The sequence below is a fragment of the Corvus hawaiiensis genome, chromosome 15 (genome assembly GCF_020740725.1).
Source record: "Corvus hawaiiensis isolate bCorHaw1 chromosome 15, bCorHaw1.pri.cur, whole genome shotgun sequence".
In the NCBI taxonomy this organism is placed as follows: Eukaryota; Metazoa; Chordata; class Aves; order Passeriformes; family Corvidae; genus Corvus; species Corvus hawaiiensis.
In genome coordinates this window covers 5,514,063-5,532,688 of record NC_063227.1, presented here as the reverse complement: position 1 = coordinate 5,532,688, position 18,626 = coordinate 5,514,063, and positions in this window count along the sequence as shown.

Below are 18,626 nucleotides of genomic sequence, written 5' to 3'. Positions count from 1 at the left end.
GGGTTTTTTGGTTTGGTTTTTTTTGTGGGGGAGTTTTGTTTGTTTGTGTTTTGCTTTTGTGTTTTTGTTTGGTTGGTTTTTTGTTTGTTGGTTTGGTTGGGTTTTTTTTTGTTTTGTTTTGTTTTTTAATTGGTACCAAGGCTCTCTTAATTTTTTGTTTTATACAAAATTGAAGAAAACTGTCTTGGCCACAGAGCCAATATAATTTTCAGATATATTTAACTAAAGAAATAGGATTCATCTTTAGCATTAGTTATCTGCAATGCTTCTTGGCTCTATCCATCAGTAATGGACTCCAGAAATGCCTAGCTCTTCACATACGGAGTCTAAATGAATTTTCATATGTAAATGTTAATGTTGCATGCATTTGAAGTTGGACAGATGAATCCCATATGAAGTGCTCCCTGTACTGAGCTGGAATTTGGGAGTCTCAGCTGCACTACATTTCAGAGGTTTTTGTCAGTATAGCAGTATTAAGCCCTTAGGTAATATATTATTGTTTATACCTAGTGGAAATCCTCCGAGGATTACTTTCTTTCTTCTTGTAGAGTGTGACTAGATTAAGGAGGTGTATTATGACAGTGCTGTATCACTACTGGGCTTTATCTGAAGGAGTACCTTTAATTTCTACTGTCCCTGAACCATTCACTGTCAGCTGTACATTGATAAGGCCATGGTCCTTTTATGGTACCTAGATGTGGCCTGTGCCTGGTGTGTCAGAACACAGCATTATCCTGAAGATGATCCCCTCTTTTTATGATTCAGGGACAAACTCTTGAATTTCTTCTTTGACATGATGGCAACTGACACCATTTTCAGAAATATTGATTCTGAACATTTAGGTAGTGCCACAGCCATTGTTATAAGGAGAATAACAAGGTTTTTCTTTCTCTCTCCTGTCTTAATCCCTAGAAAACACAGCCCTGGCTGCCTCAGCCAGCTTTAAAAAGGAAAATGCAGCATGCAGGCTCCTGGTCTTCACTCAGTGGAAATAGTTTTATTTTGGACATCCTTTTTATTCAGCAGATTGGCCCAATCTCAGATGGCCTTTTGATCCAATTCTGCCTTGACTTTGATTGATGCTATCTCTCTATTTGGGGATTGACTAATTAAGGCTATACTATCTAAAATCAGTTTGCTTTGCTTGTTGGCTTTTTTGTTTTGGTGGCTTTTTTTCCACTGAACTATGAGTTTTAAATGGAGCAGGGCACCCTGTTGTACAACTTCTTTTGAAGTGTTTTGTTTCCCAGGGTTAAATCCAAATCAGATTTAAAGTCTTCTCTTTACTTTAGAGTTTTCTTTGATCCAATCTACCTGTACTTATTTAACCCAATCACCCTATTTCAGATTACTGTGTTGTTAATTATAGTATTGATTACCTCCTCTCCTCATTCATTTTTTGATTTTCTTGGCTTCTTAACCAGTAGCTTGAAATTCTGAAGGGGAGTTTGCATAGCATATCCTTGAAATTACACTTGGAAACTATTACTTGGACAGTTGCTTTAGAGGCATTCTTGGAGGTCATTACAGTTTTTGTCAAGAACAGTTTAATTCTCTGCCATTTTCCACTTTTGTTATTATTGTGGATTGTCATGGGAGCAGGTTAATTTGGTCCAATTTCCTCCTCATGTTCTGTCCCTCATCTCATGAATGCAAACACGTGGAAACTGGACTCTGCAGAAGATTAAACCTGTGGCAACAAGTAATTCCTGTGACAGAGGCCTTAATGAGAAGAGAAAAAGCCCTTAAGATATCTCCTTTCACTTAATAAGGATAATCTGAGCAGTGGTACGAAAACCACAGGAGGACAGCTCTGGCCTGTGCTAGTCACGTTGCAAGTCATGATGGGACTGGCCTTTGGGCATGTGCATGTGAGAAAGTGACTCCATGGGCAGGCAGGATTAAAGCCCATCTCTTTGAAAAGCAAAGAAATCTCCACAGCAGTGACCCAGGAGATAAATGTGCCTGAAGGGCCAACTGCTGCAGTGGTTTATTCTGCACTGTCCCCTGCCCCTGCTCAGTGCCAAGGACAATGTGGAAATAGCCATCACCTGGTCAGCCAGAGCCAGTCTAGTGGCAGATGTGTAGAAAAAGGCATGAGAAATGAATAGACATCAAGCCTGTCTCAGACAAACCTTTCCAGTTTTTGGCAATCGCTGGCTTTGGGGCATTCAAGCCATACCTTTCAGTACTAAGTCTTCATGACTTTGTCTAGTCCTTTACTGAATCCTATTGAAACTCTTTGTCTTGTGCAATAACTTGTGTCAAGGAGTTCCATAAATTAACTGTGTAAAAAAGCACTTTATTTAATTTGTGTTAGACATGCTGCCTGATCATTTCATCAAATTCCACCCCTCACTCCCATTTATTAAGTTGGTAGTAGGTGCCCTCTCATTACCTTTCTACTCTGGATTTTGCAGACCTGTTACTCCCCCTTCCATCCCTCTCATTCCATGCTCTAGAGAGAGCCCTTGAGGAATTCAGACCTGTTAAATGGGAGAGGCCAGCTCGGAGCTGCTCCTCAGGGTCTGAGTCACCAAGCTGTGCCCTGGCCCTCAAAGGCAGCACTCTCTGTGCATGTAGCACTCCCATGACACTGAAAGGACCTATCCCTATGGCTGTCCAGGCAGGCTTTAGCGTGGTTTTTAGGGGAACTTTTTTGCAGCTGGAATCAGTGAGTTTGTTGTCACTTGCCAGAAACACCTGCCTAGGGAAAAAAATCATTACTTTTTGGGAGTTTATTGATAGCAGGACTCTGATTGATAACCAATCCTAGCTCTGGGTTTCTCCTAAGACTTTCTGGCTCTTCTCTTGGCTTTTCCCTAACCCTCAGCATCCTTTGACCAGAGGAGCAAAGGGAGCAGGATGAAGAATAGATGCAGTATTTCAGTGAGATTGCCTGGTCCATCATTTAGATGAGTGTGAACTTAGCTTGGCAGGTCGGTCAAACCTTCCTCCTGTGCTGGCATCTCAGTGGCTTCAGTAAAAACCAAACACACATAAACCATGTGCTTCTGGTTTCTCCCTGGATCAGGATGAGAGTGGGCTCCTTGCTGTGGCAGAAGCCAGTGCCTGCTCTGTGCTTCCAGGCTCCCTGGTTGTCACTTGGAGCAGTAAGTCCTCTGCCTCCCTGCAATCTGTGGTGAAGCATCTCTGTGTAACTCACAAGTGTTACTAAAAGGCTGCCATGGCAGCAGCTTGGAGGTTACATCCACCATCTGAGAGGCTGTTGTTGTTGCAAACTGGCTCATTTATGTGTGAAAAAATCAATATTTTTATAAGCTGAATGTTGGGGGTTTTTTTCCCCCAGTTCTGGATGCTCCCAAAAGCAAGAATGTTTCCATCAGGTATTAAAATCTGACTTTTGCTTTCAGCAGCAGGCAAGGATGTGTGTTATTACTGTACTTGGACTAAATGTCACTCAGGATAATACAGAGCTGCAGACAAGCACTGCTCTAAAAGCAGGGCCTTGTCTCTCTGTATTTCCTCAGCACACTGAATGTTTGGCTAAGCTCCAGGAACTTTCCAAACACAAAGAAGCATTTATGTATTAAGCCTTTTTATCAGTCTATGCTCTGTCTGAGCTGGAATGTGGACAGCCTTTCTAATAAGGTGTATGCAGAATTGTTAATGGCTTTCCCATCCACTTGTGCAACAAAAATATCCCAATTTTTAAATATTAAATCATTAAAAGTTTGGGTTTTTAGAAGTACATCACTATCTTCCTTTCACTAAACAGTATTAGAAGAATAGGGTAATATGGATTTACTAAAAAACATAATTTTTTTCTTAAGTAGATGGATTGCTGCATGTGCATGGTGAGGACATGAAATGCAGGTTGAAGCTTTTGGACGTGGCTTGTGCTGGAATGAACTTTGGCAGCGCTGGCCCATCCCTCCTCCCTGGTCAGTGAGTGACAGTCCCACCAGCTTCCAGTTAGAGCAGATAACAACCAAGCTAATAACGCTTGTGCAGCTGTGTAAAACAGCCAGCAATTCAGGATTTCTCAATGCATTTCTAACAGAAATAGCACTGACTACCTCTAGTGGCAGGGAAGGGTGGGAATTGGGAACAGCAGGGTGCTGTGCCATCTCCAGTCCCCCAGCAGTATCTGGGGGTGACTGCCCTGGAGTCGTTGCAATCTCATTGGCATTTCAGCTTGATGAAGTTTGAATTGCTGATGCTCAAGATGAGCTCGTTGCGAACTCTAGTAAAGGATTCCAGGGTTTTTACTCTGCTCTCTTTCCTTCCCCAGACTCGCTGAAATGAAAGAGAGATGCATTTAAAATACATACATTTAAATATGTAGATGTATTTTAGATTTGAAGATGCAATCTGTGGTTTAGCCCTTAGTTTGTGTCTCTTATGGCAGTGGGACAATCTCCAAAATAAGCCTCTACCTCTGAATGCTACCACAGCAAAACTTGGTCTCAAATAGTGCCTTGAAATAAAGTCTCATCAGCTGCAAGATGTGCTTTGTATTCAGAATGTTGATCATATGGACTCATTTCCCATACATTTATGGGTCCCACGCTATCCTCTCCCTCCTTAGGCAGCAGCAGATAGTCCTCAAAAGCGAAATTTAAACATAAATGTTTGTCTCTTTGGATTCCAATTTTGCTTGCATCAAATAGCATCTGAAATGATCTCATTTATGTTTTCATCAAATAAGTAAGTAGGAGTTATTGAGTAATACCCTGGATCTCAACCCAAGTGAGCTGCTTGTGTGCAGGTATGGAAGGGGACGGGATTGGGGTCCCCCAGCTGCATGTCCTGTGCTCCCTTATCAGGATCCTTATCACTAAAGCAGCTGAGAAAGGGGCACAACACCAGAGGGGGAAAAGCAGCTCTGGAGAGCAGGGGTGTGATGGTGGCAGCTGCTCAGGAAGGTGGCTTTAGAAGCACCAGGTTTTGCCTGTGTCCAAACTGAAGGCTTCAGAGAGCTGTGTGGGGAGGACACTTCTGAGCAAGCTGCTGTCACAGGAGTGGGTTCATGTGCTGAATGAACGGGGCTTTGAGGAGTAGTCTGTGATATGCCACACTGTTTCTTGAAAAATCAAATATTTGGGTTCAACCACAGTTCAGTTTTAAACCCCTCAGGTAATACTGGAGTTCATCGTGCCTTTCTTTCATTCCAGGAGTATTTATTTATTTTTTTTTTCACCCCTGTTTCTGGCTGGTCCCTCTTAGCATGCAGGTCTCCTTGCATCTAGAGATCAAAAAATCCTGTCTATATGACAGGGCTATTGAAAGTAAAAAGGGGATAAAAGAGTGATAGCTGGGAATAAAGCCAATGTTGTGATTTCTCAAAAAGCACCCTTCTGAAGTGCAAGTGCTCTGAAAAGGCACCAGATGTTGTGTGTGTGTATTTTTAATATAGCTTTGACTAGAGGGAAGACATAAAGATGGTTATCTCTGAAAAAGGGGTTTTAGGGCAGGAGATGATGAGCTGAAGACCAAATGCTCCTCTTTGTTTGTACTTGTCAGGGAGAGGAGGAACATTTCAGCTGACTGATCTTTGGGCTGGATCATCTGTGGCCAGTAGGCAACAGACACTTTACACCACAAGCTTCTCAGCATTGGCCTTTCTTCTTCTAAAATGAAGAAGAGATGCCTTTAGCACCTGCTGTGGCTTGGGATTCCTTTACCAGTGCATGGGATCCCCTCACATGTGCTTGAGGCAACGAACCTCCCCTGCAGAGCAGATCTCCAGGGCTGTCAGGAGAGAAGGAAGAAGTGACAACAGCTGGCTCTCCCCATCCTCCTGTTCTGCTGATACTTGCACAGGCCCTCCAGTTTGGGGAAATGGGTTTCTGACAGGATTTCTTGAGTAAAGTTGTGGGAGATCTGTCTGCAAGGTGGGGTAGGGCTCGGGGCTGCAGAGGGAGTCAGATTGGTCCCTGCAGTCCAAGATCGATGCTGGGGCTTGGCAGCAGTTTCAGTCCTCCCAGGGGCTTCTTGCTTTCTTTTTGTTCCCCATTTTTGCAGGACAGGTGTCTGGTTACCCATAGCTGGATGATGCACTTACCTTGACCCCTGTGCATCTCTTCAGCAGAGACCTCAGGCCAGGGAGAGCTCCTAGATGTGACCCAGGTCACACTGGGACAAATGTGAGTGCTCTGTGAGAGAAATCCCCATGTTAAATGGTTTGAAGGCACACGGCTAACATGACCTCACTGAGATCAGAGGAGCTGTGGCAGAAGTTTCTGGTCAGCAGTTGTGGATTGTGAGCATTGCCGAGCCTCGATTTTGTTTCTGAACACATCTCCACTGGCAGGGTGAGCTGTGAACAAAACAAGGTGTTGGGAGGAAAGGGAGTCAGCTCAGTGGGCTGGGAAGGCAAAGAATTTTTTTTTTTCCTAGTCATTTATCTGAACAACTCAAATTACAAAATGAGGCTGCTAATGCTGAGGTAGGCTGATGATTGCCACGGGGGTCAAGGAGCCACTGAGCTCCTCGATGCCAAATCACTAATGCTCTGAGCAGCTCTAAGTGGTGTGAGTCCCCTTCTGTGTCAGTCACTTCTGCTGTACAGGAAAAGAGAGAGAGAGAGGAGAAAGGGAAAGAGCAGGAATCTCCTGGAAAACCTGGGAGACTGTACCAGAGCATGAGCCCTCCTGGGGCAGATTAGCAATCTCAATGTTTTTTGTGGGCGTATTGTTAAGGAAATGTATCTAAATAATAGCTCTGTTGCAGTTTGTCTATGAAGAAAGCTTATTTAAGCATGATTTCTCCCAGGATGTTTAGTGGTTTTCCTTTCTTTGGACAAACATAAAAGGGTAAAATGGATCCATCCACAAAAGCCCCAAAAGCTGCTGCTTTCACCAGCAGAGCTGGCTGTCAGCTGGGATGGCCAGGAGCATCACTCTTGGAGCATCTCAGTAATTGGACTTTGCCAAGGAAGAAGTAAATAAAAGGTATCCGGTGAGGATTGCTCCAATAGCTTGGATTTCACAAATTGAAAACATATTAACTTCTGACAGCTCTGTTCTTCTATAGACAAAACAGCTGCATTCCCAGGAGCTCTGTGCTTAAAGTTTTAAACCTTTTCCCTTCTGGTGAATTCTTCGTGCATCTAAAGAAGGCTCCCACACAATTTTTTTTTTTTTTTCACTGTTTTGCACCTTGGTTTATCATTCAACACCAAAGCCAGAAGGCTCAAAATGTTCTTTTGCATCTGATTTGGCAGCATTTCACATCCACTTGGCACTGGGACATGTGTTCATGTCTCTTACTCCATGGGGTATGAGGCAATAACAAATTTGGCCCTCCAGATATTTCTTACATTTGAATCCAGGGTTACATATATTCTCTGGGACTTAGCAAGATTTCCATTCATTTTTCCTTTCCTCTGCCCATCCTGCCTCTGTTCTTGGTGCCTGCTGATATAACTGAAAAGAAAACCTTCCTTAAAGTTTTGGAGACAAAAGATGTCAGATGCATCTTAGAAACAGACTTTTAGTTCGAGTTCATGGTTGCTCTGTCCTGCTTGGCTGTGCACAGTGTATTCCAGACTGGGAAAGGCTGGGAGGAAGGAGACTTGTTAATATCTCATAACAGCCCTTTCTCAGGCTCCTAGAGGGAAAGCTCAATGCTTTGCCTCAGTCTGCCAAAATAGTTGAGTCAATAGGGGCCTTCTATTTTTCTTTTCCACATGAATGAATTTGGCTCGTGGATTTTCCAGTAAATCACTAGAAAACTATTTGTGATTTGGCCTCCTTTGTATGACTTCTGCTCCGACTGCCAATTACACCAAATAGAAAAACTGACAACAAGGCAGATTTATACTCCTTGTCTCGATATAAATTTGGGACACTTTTTGCTTAGTAATGGGTTGCTGCCAACCCTTTCCTGTATCCACGAGAAGGAGAGGTGGATCCAAGGTTGTTTTGTTAACAAGTAGAGAGGAGTGGAGCATGAACGACTTGTAACGTGCCAGGTAGTGTTGGATGGAACTGGGAGCACTGTTTTCCAGGCTTCTCAGGAAGCTGATGTGCTGCTTTTATGGCATTTTCATGCAGACATCCCTTGGAAACATCCTAGCCTTGTATACGTCTTGTATAGCCTCCAGTGATCAGATTTGTGCCTTTGCAGAGAAGAACCCAAGAATTCATTTCTGCTGAGCTGTTCCAGACATTGCTAACTGGCTTTGAAAACTTCAGCTTATAATTACTTTTGATTATATCAATGTTTATATGCTACTGTGCGTGCTATGGGCCAGATGGTACAGCTGTCGTTACCTGCACTGCAGATGCAATTTGGCCCAAATGGTGGTGTTAAGTCACCCCCAAATGTCTGTCGGGTGTCAGAGTTAAATATTAGCTTGTGTGAGTATTATTTTTCCCGCCTACATATGAAACAGGGCAAAGTAGGTAGGGTGAAAGGAAAAAAAAAATGTAACCAACCAGTACAGCTGATACAAGGCTAATCCCTGGCAGCAGCTTTGGGATGTCACAGCACAAGTGAGACAGCAGCCTTCAGACTTCACTAGTCATCCCAAAAGAACAGGTTCCAGACACCTAGGATAGGACTAGGAGAGTGCAGAAGCATAGAGGCTGTGCTGTTTTTGCAATTCTTTCCATCCCTGAGCTGCTCTTTGCAAAGACATCCTACAGATCCAGCTGGGCAGAGGCAAGGCTGGAGACAGCAGGAAATTTCAGTGCTGCTCAAAGTGCTTCTTCCTCATCAGGGGGATTTAGTGTGGTTGCTTAGAAAATAGGCTGCTGGATTGATTTAGCAGCTGTTGTAGTGTGTGGTACCTAATATACTTGACATCTGATGGAGGGAAGGCAAAGAAATCAGGGAGGCAGGCTGAAGTGACCTGTAATCACAGTTGGCAGCACTCGTGATTTTACCAAATGTCTTGGGGTGTTTGGTAATGTTTGAGAGTCCTGTGATTATGTAAGACTGTTCCTCTGCAAAGAGGGAAATAAAAAGCATTTCAAGAGGCCTTTCTGTTCTCCCTTTCTGCATCCTCACCTCTGTCTCTGCTGCATGTCCCAATGTACTCAGCACCTTACTTGCCATGGCTCTTGTCCTTGATGTCTGCAATGCATCCAAACTTAGGCTGAGCCTTTTGAAGTGACACCTTGGAATTAGGCACCCGAGTCCTAGGAGGTTTGCTGGACTCTGGCGTCATTGCAAAACTCTCCCTTGGTGATTCTTTTGGTGCTGTGATTCTTGTGAAAACCAGAAACCCAGGTTATGTCTCCCCATTTCTCTTTGCTATTTATAATAAAACTTGGTTTGTGATCTGACAGTTTTTAATCTTAGCAGAATCTGTGCCAAGCTAGGTGGGGTGACTTTCTAGGAGTAGTTTCTCATGTCTCTTTACCATCCTCTTGGTATCTCCTGATATATTTTTTTGTGCATTGCTGTTGGTCTGTGCATAAATACGTCCATGGGAGCCACAGTGAAATGACTTCAGTTCTTCAGGACTTCCTGAAGACTGTGGCCTTTTCACAGGCTGCTTCTCCATTTCCCAGAGGTCTCCCAAAGAAATCAGGGATTACTATACATTTTATTGCCTTCTAACCCTTTGAAAAGCCAGTTCACTCTGGGCTGGGCAGATGTTGCAGTGGTATCTGCACATCACGGGTGGGTTTGGCTGATTGGGGTTTCCTTTTGAGATCTGCCATGAGTTTTCCAGTTTCAGGTAATAAAACATGTCAAGGAACTAATATTTTCTCTTGTTTCACTGCTGCAAAGTTGCAGCTCCTGGCCCTTCTAGAAGCAGGCAGAAACTTGAAGCAGTTGGAATTAAATGGTTTTGTATCTGGATGGGTCTCCTAAGACTTTGAATGTTGCCTAGTTTAAAAAAAAAGGCTGGTACTCCTAATAGTCACACTTGTAAAAAAGGGAGCAGTCTGCAGGATTTGGGGCCAGCATTTTCGGAAACTTCTACAGAGTGGAGGTACTTAAAAACTGAATTTTGCAGCTATTCACTTTATCAGAAGTGGGTCTGATCCAGCCCAATGCAGAGCTCCCACATCTCTCTGACTTCCAGCAGAGATGGTTACTTCTTGTTGGGTTTTTGCATGTCTGGGGGGGTTGCCCTGCTTATCTTAGGCTGGAGTCCAGGCAGCTAAATTTGGAATTTCACAAAGAAAGTTATGTTATTTTTTGAAACATTAGCTTGTTGGGGGATATTTAAATAGACTTGATGTGCTCAGTGCGTATGTCCTTTTCCAGTTCTTTTTGGTTTGTGTAACTCATGTTTTCCTCACAATTCACATCCATAACAAAAAAAGAAAAGTTTCTCATTTACTTAAACTTTCCCCAAGTTCCAATACTTGTTAGTTCACAGAGCATGAAGAAGCTGAATGCTATTATATTTCCTATTTGCTGTTTCCAGTTATAATACTCCTCTTAATGGTGTGAAATATAAATGAATTATGTGCCCTCATTTGTGGTTGCAAGTTGCTGTTATAAATAATGCAAACGGATGCTCATGTGGTAGTAAATGAAAATTTTTCTAAAAGAAACAACAGGAAGAATGGAAGAAAAGAATATTTTTGCTTGGCTTGTGGCATGCAATAATGTGTGACTGAGTGTGCAGAACTGTTCATAGACACACTCCTCTCTTTGTTTGTTTGGTTTGGTTTAATTTAAATCTTTTGTCTTAAAAACTGCTTTCCAAAATGCCATTCTGATGTTGCCTTGATTTTCCTGTTAGAGATGAGAAATACACTTTAAAAATAACTTTCATTGCAGAAAAAATTAGAAACTTGATATATAAATCTTTTGGTAGGACTGTGGGAATAAATGTTTTCTACAGGACATAGAGTGCAGGTGTGGTTTTGGAACCAGTGAAGCAACAAAGTTGATTTATTTTACCTAGAATACCATAAATAATTCATTTAGTGTTGTAATTTACCATTACTCACAAATAATAAAAAATTAAGTTTCATATATTTGTTTTTTAAAAAAGTTTTCCAGCGGTGTTTTAGGACCTGCATCCTTAATTGTAAGTACAGATCTCCTCAATTCGAGAGTCAGATCTGTGGGTACTATTTTTTACAAGGCTGAGGCCATACCTGCCTCTCCCTGCAAAAACCTGCTGCTGCTTTTGAAAATGAGAGACTGATACAAGAAAACCCAAAGGCATCTGACAAAAAAAATTATTCTGGCCTGAAATTAATAGAATTGGTCATGTAGTTCATATTGTTCTTTAAAATATTTTGTTGAATTGCAACACAGATTGTACAGTCTTGAGTGATGAGGGTCTAAATATATTCTTTCTAGCTTTATTCTTTAATAACTGAAATAAAACTGATCCTAATTCTTCATTATGTGTTAAGCTTCAATAAAGTATTTTGTTCAGAAAAATACATATGTTAACAGCTTTCTGAGTTATGCAAGTATTACATTCGAAGACCATCCCTCTTGTTCCTTTTGGCACTGCATATTTGTTCCCATTTCTCTTTTATTCTTCATTGCCAGTTTGGACTGCTCGGCTTGGGCACAGGAGTTTATCAAAATAAAAAATGTTTCATTGTAGATAAGTGTGAACTTATCTAAGGGCTGTGAAATGATTAAATGAGAACAGGAGTGAAAAATATCTCCGTGAACATCAGCAACTGGAGTGAGGGTTGGGTTTATTTTATTCTGGTTGGTTTTAAACTGCCCATTGAGGTTGTATTTAAATGTCCCCAGCTTGCTGTTGTGACAACTCCTGCAGCATCTCCCTGCGCTTGTAGCTTTGAGGTTACTTAGAATAATTCATGTCCGTGCTAAAGATGGGAAGCATTAGGGCTGTTTTTGGGATTTGGGAGTGTCTGGATGGAACCTGAGCCCTCTGTATCTCTGTGGAACCTCTGGGAGAGAGTAATTTATACCTGTATTGAGTCCACAGTGGTGTGTCCCCATATCCAGCACCGAGATAATGTTCATGGTCCCCAGCATTCAGTGAGTTGTTAAGTTTCTCCAGCAAAGCCAGCTCAGGGCTGTGAGCCTCAGCTAAGGATGTGCTTGGGAGTGCTGAGGTGTCCCAGCAACAGACACAGAGCTGCTTTTTGCCAGGCTCTTTTGCCTGGGTGAGTTTCAGGGACATTTTGTCTTCTCTCTGATGGGCCCGCTGGAGAGGGGGTTGGATAAGCGCGCTTTTCAGACGATGATGATAGAAGAAAAAGACTGCCATGAAATCACGACAAGGATCCTCCCCCCTATTTTCCTTGCTCTCTACCTTCATTTTTCTCGGCAAGCTTGAATTGCAGTCCCATTGCTATTAACCTTTCGACTGCTGGCATTTTACCCAGAGCGCTCAGCCCCAGCTGGCAGTGGGAAGGGGAGGATTGGAGCGGCTCTGAGGTGATGAATTGGCGTTGGCACTTTGCTCAGCGGCCACTCTCTGCAAAGTGGGAAATGTGCTGTGCAGCTCTGTGGTCTTAATACCCGCCGGGTACCATCCTGAAATCGAGGAGCAACAAAAAGGAGGGGAACTGCAGCACTTGAAGGGTTATTTTATTTCCTACCTTGGACAACTAACTGCTTTGCCTCTGAAAAAGGAGACAAACTTTCTCAGCTCTCATGGCAGCATCCTGGATGATGCCTTTTCCTGGTCTTAAAATCAAGAGTCATACACGGTTAGAAGGGGAAAAGGGATTTTACCTTGGTATTTATTTTAAGGATCCTTAGGTGTACATGTCCAGGTCATATGCATCGAGATGCACCCCGCTGAGTCTATCTCCGTGTCCCCCTCCCCCCCCAACATTGGGTATAACATTATAGGTTTTACTAATTAGCAGATCTAGCAAAGATTCCCCAATGAGAGGTTCAAGTGAGCCCCCCCTCCGCAAGGAACCTTCCCCTGGATGGTTCTATCTTGGTTTACAGAATGTGTTCTGGAGAGGACCTTGGGCTCTGGGGCACACTGATCCCTACCTATGAAGCTTCTAAAATGTTTAGTCTCTCAGCTTGACAAACAAGTCCAAGAATGTAGGCTAAAAGCACTAAGAATACAGAAGTCGCAAAAAGGTATAACAGGGGTATAAAAGAAAAGGCAAAAATCTTCATGGCATCATGGAGGGGAGCACCAAGTTAGCCTTCTCTCCCAAGGGCTGGCCCCCTTCTCCCTCAATCCAGCCCCCAGTTCCAGACAGGCCGTGCCCTCAGGTTTCCAGGTGTTTGCTGGCTGTGCTGTTGGTGTTGGTTCTCCATGCTGCTGTCAGTCCTTCCCGGAGCGCCACGGACACGCAGCTCATGTGCTGGCTGGCTCCTGGCTGTGTCTGTGCCAGTGCTGCCATCTGCTCCGTGCAGGGCAGGGAACATTCTGTGCTGGCTCTGTGCTGTGGCCTGTCGGTGCAGCACACGGCAGGTGCTCTCGTCAAACACGGCGCTGCGATGGAGCGCGGTGTTCCTTGGCAGGGGAGGCAGGGAGAGAGGCTGCTGTCCGTGGGAGCTGTTGGCAGATCCTCCTGCAGCATCCACTCTGACTCTGCTGGGCCTTCCAGGTACAGGGCTGGGCACGAGCAGCCTCTGTTCTGGTACCTTCATCATTTTGCTCCAGAGAATTACACTAGATAAATGTCAACAAATGACTCTGCCTCCAGTTAATGAAGTGAGTTTTTTGCCTTAAAGAGCTAATTGTCCATCTCTTCTGTATGAGAAATGCAGGGCTTGCTTTTTATTTATTTCACTAAAATGTGGCAGAATTTACAGATGTGCAAATACTGTGGGCGACATCTATTATTTAACTTTCATTACCATTAATATGAATTAAATTGATGGCATTTGTCAGGATGGTTTGTGTGTTGTAGAAGATGCCTTAGGGAACTGCTTTAGAAAGAGGGGAATTTCAGGAAAAGAGAAGTTGTTTTAGTGGCTAGAGGGAAAGGGCTCTGGAGATTTGAGTTTAGCTCTAGTGAGAGCTGAATTTCCTTCTCTGCAGGACCTTGTGTAAATATTTCAAGGCCAGAGTTTCTCCCAAACTCATGTCCTGTTTATATAGCTTCCTGAAGTGGCTGGATTTTCATAACAGGTCTGGTAACACAACTGAGATATGAGTTTAATAATACTGTGTTCACTTCAGGAGAAAAATGTGCAAATACAAGAACAGGTGGGAGGTAAAACCCACCTATATTTGTTCAGATGTGACTGAGAAGTGTTGGCTGTGATTTGCACATTCTGTAGACCTGATTGTGCAGTGATACAACTGGAAAATCTGTCTTGTGGGAGCTCAAAGGTGGCTATGTATGAAAGGACATGAGTGGAGAGATCCAGGTGTACAATTTTTGGGGTGTGAGGGTTATAGAATCGTATACTCAAGCATCAAATAGCATTGTTGCCTGAGCAGGCCAGGTAGCTTAGAGGCTGGGTGATCTGCATCCAGTAACTGTGGGTGTTTTTCTGTTGCTCTTGTCTGCTGAGAAGGGGGAGAGAGAAAGGAAAAAAAGAAAAAAAAAAAAAGAAAAAAAGAGGAGTTTGAACAGAAGAGTTTCAGTTTAAGAACAGTGGAAGTAATGCAGCAGGAACTGTTTCCTACCTCTACTGGCTTCTCCTTCTCAGGGGGCTCTGCCCAGGCAGCATGTCTGGCAGTGTCTGCTTTAGTCATTACTTATGTCTGTGTGGGTGAGTGCTGTGCAGGCAGGTGGCCTGCCTCTCCCTCTTAATCCCTTTCACATTTCAATTCTTAAGCAGTTTCAGAAGAATAAACTCTTTTTTTTTTTTTTTTAAAGTGGGTTTAAAGAAATGGGAGAAAACAAAAAGAAAACCCCAAATCCAGGACCTTAATACCCAGTCACTGGTATTATGCTTAACTTAGGTTAATGCAAGGGACTCAGTCTGAGATAAGCAAACCCAAATGCCTGGTTTATAATGGTGCAGATCTCCCTGCAAGTGGGAGATTTGAACTGCCATACTCTCCTCTTCATTCTCTTCTGGTTTTTTTCTGGACGACGAGTACTCCTTTAGTAAAAGCATTGACTTGCACAGCAGGCTGTGTGAAAGGGCCTCTTAAAACCCCCCAGGCAATTGGTGCTGGGCAAAAAGTGAAAGATGACCCCAAATGCAGTAGTTGCTGAAGTTTCACCTAAACCACTTGGGCAGTAAATGCAGTGTAGCACAAGAATAGCCAGCAGCTTTTCCACAGCCTTTTCAGGAGCAGGAATCAGTCCTGACTAGACACAAAACTCATTGCTGTCAATCTGTACACAAGGACTCACTGCGTGCCAAGGAAGCACATCAGTGTTTCTTCTGCAGGGGCACAGGTGGGCAGAGAGAGCTGCTCATTCCCCTGGGGCTCCAGGGCACGAATGTTCCTGATGTCGATACTGGGTGCAAACCTGCTGGTTTGATTTCTGAAGTTGTGTGAGGACTGTCTGCTGAGAAACACATGAAGACTTCACCTTCTTCTGCATTGAACATGAAATAGCAGCAATTTCCTAAACTCTCTTGGCCAGGGATGACCTGATAAGGAGGGAACTTCGTCTCTCATTGTGAATCCCCACAATCTCATGGCTGCCTTTTTAATGTGTACTACAAAAAAATCTATGGCCATGGACCACCTGTTTCTGATCCCTACACGCCTCCGAGGAAGTATTCCTATTAAAAATTCAGAGGTTCTGGCTGCCACTTTGGTTTATTCATCCTGCCCATGTCCAGCAGTGGTTCTGTAAATGCTGGCCAGCAGAGCAGTTCAATCAGCAGCTTATCTTGGTGCAGAGTATGGGCAGGAGCTCTTGTGAGGAGCGAGCTTCCCAAACTGGAATCACTTACAGTTTAATCTGAAAGGTCACCTACCTGTCCAAATCTTCACAGCACTGATTTTTCAAGCCATTTTTCATAGCAGGATGAACTCAAGACCCATTCAATCTTTTCACAGTTGCTAAATACGGTCTTTATTCCTGTTCCTTGGATCTAGGCACAGCAAGAAGAATAAGATTTGAGAGAGGCTCTTAAAGTTCCATGTTCTGTGGAGCCCTTTCCTTTGGCTTATTTTCCGAGGAAAGGGGTGTTGCTTCCTCAGAGACAGCCTGGAACAAGTGCAGTACACCAGGCCAAAGAAGTCAGGGAAGCTTTGAAGAAATATCCATGCCATCTATGAGTATTTTATACTGTTTTATACATCTGTAATGGGCTGAGCTGTGGGCTTTGGGATTCTCCATCTGGGTTGGCACCTCTTCTCCAACTTTGCCCTGTGTATGACACTGAAGAGGTACAGACATTACTTGCCTTCAGACGTAGGGGAGGTTCAAACATTTTGAGATTCAAGACTGAATAGTCCTCTTCAAGAATTGAGGCTCCAGCTGCAGTGGTTTCTTGAGAAAACATTTCATTTTATGTTATCAGTAGTGTTTGAGAGAATAAAAATAAAATGAAAAAGAAAAACCTTTTCAGAGAAACTGCTTTAGCATTCACAAAAGTTCCATGGTTTTCCTGGGAAAAAGACTTCTCATTTCTAATCTCTTTTTTGACCAAGGTTTCGACCAGATCTAATTAACAACAGCAGCTTGCTTTTGTATCAGAGCTTTTACATGACAAAGGTGCATTTCAAACTCCTGCTTTGCATTAATATTATTTATTCAATGTCAGACCACTGCCGGGGGACAGGTGGGGTCCACCTGAAACAGGCAGCAACCAGCAGGGGAGTAAAGAGGGATCAGAGCAGGATCTTAACTCACATTTCTTTCATTCCATACAGGGGTTCTCCCTTTATATTGGGAGTTTTAAAATTACCTCGATGCAGAATGAGAAAACTTTTTAAACCCTTCAGAAATTTTACAAGTTCTTGAATCTGATGCCCCCAAATTAGTAATTACGTCCATGGCAAGAGACAAAGTCTCTCAGTATTGGAATGCAGTAGATATTTGCCTGTGAGAAATTAAATGCTGGTTTCTACAGTTACATTAATGCCTGTCTGAGGAAACTTTTCACTGACCTTCCAGTCTCTGCAAACCAACAAGTGTGGGGATGTTGGGCATGTAGTTATCTGGTATAACATCCAATGGGTAATTTGTTCTGACAATTTTTATGAGCAGGAAAAAAACCCTTCATCAAATGCATGTCTCACTTTCTGACCCCTCTCTGTGGTTCATTTACCTCCTGGAAGAACCACCTGCTTTCTGCTTTGATGCTCCATTTGCAGCACTTGAGGGAGGAATGATTATAGTGGCATGCAGCCACTGGTTAACTTCTTTCCAGATGTGTGCTCCAGATGGCTATCCTGAGAATCCACCCCAGACCCAGATTTCCTGTTTAGCACTGACAGGCTGGATTCAGGCTGAAACACAATCTTCTGCTGTGCTGTCCTCCTTTCTAGCTGGTAGCATCCATGGAGTGCTGCAAGCCAAACACAGTCCATCGAAAACCACACTTTATCTGTTCTTGACTCACAGGAAACATTAAAGATGATGGGTTTAATTAGCCCTCTAGAAGCCTATCTGTACAAATGGCTGCAATTTGCTGCATTTCATGAAGATTGGGACTGATCCTCTGAAACTCATTGTGTTGGAACTGGACAAACTGTCTGAGCAAATGCAAATATTATTTTTATTAAGCCTTCAGTGGGTTCCCACTGAATCATGGCTCCTCTCCTTGCTGCCTCTCTCATGTTTTCTATTCCATCTCTCTGAACAATAGCACCAGCCTCTCTATTCTTGAGCTCTCTCAGGATGTTGTTTGTTTATCATCTTTCTTTAGTAACAACCAGTGTAGCTCAGCGATATAATTTAGCTTTGTGAAGTCCCAATCACAGCAGAATGCAAAGTGGCTCCTCTCATTCCTCTGGAGTTCTGGAAAGCTGAAACAAAAGGAAGAAAACAAGCCGTGCTCTCTCTTTGTGCTCACTTCTCTATCTCTGCCTGCTTCCTAACAAAAGCCTTGTATCTCTTATTTTTTTTATAACATGGAATCAATATTTTTTTCCAAAAGTTGTCTTGATCATCTCAGGGTACACTGCAGAGCTAGGCTGAGCATTCTCCTGTCAAATTACGTCCCCTGCAGGTGTGATACTGGGCATAACAAAGCACATTGGGTCAACTCTGTCTTGCTGTTGATGCTCTCGAGTTGGGATCAAGTCACCTCAGGGCACAGAGTGACTCCTCTGCAAGAGAACATCTGCTGGGGCACCAGAACACAGCACAGATCACAAGGAAGGAGTGGAGCCTGGAGAACTCCAGCAGCTTTGCTGTGGGGGATTTGTTGTTTCCTACCAGGTTACAGCTCACCAGGTGCATGATCACAGCACTTGGAGTGGTGCTTCTGGATTAGGACAGACTCAGATGGTGCTTTCTGGAAGGAGTCACACTTTTGAAGCTGACAAAGCCTCTCAAGCAACACGCTGCTCTGGCATTGGTGATATCTTCAGGAATTAAAAAAAAATAAGGAATTATAATAAACAGAGGCAGGAGATCCTGGTGCTTCAGATTGTAACTTTTAAAAGGCTTCACCCCCGATGTGTGTCTCATAGCTCCCTTCTGGGACAGAGCAAGAGGATGTGGCAAATGCTTGCAGATGTGAAATCTGGCCAAAGCCATAAGGACACAGAGCTCTCAAAACCCTTGGTATAGGGTTATGCCAAGGAGCCTGATGACCTCTAGGGCCACCTGGAATCACAGGACACGGGGTGTCCAGTACATGGTCACAGCATGAAACCCCAGATTTTGAGAGCCTGTGGCAGCTAGAGCCTG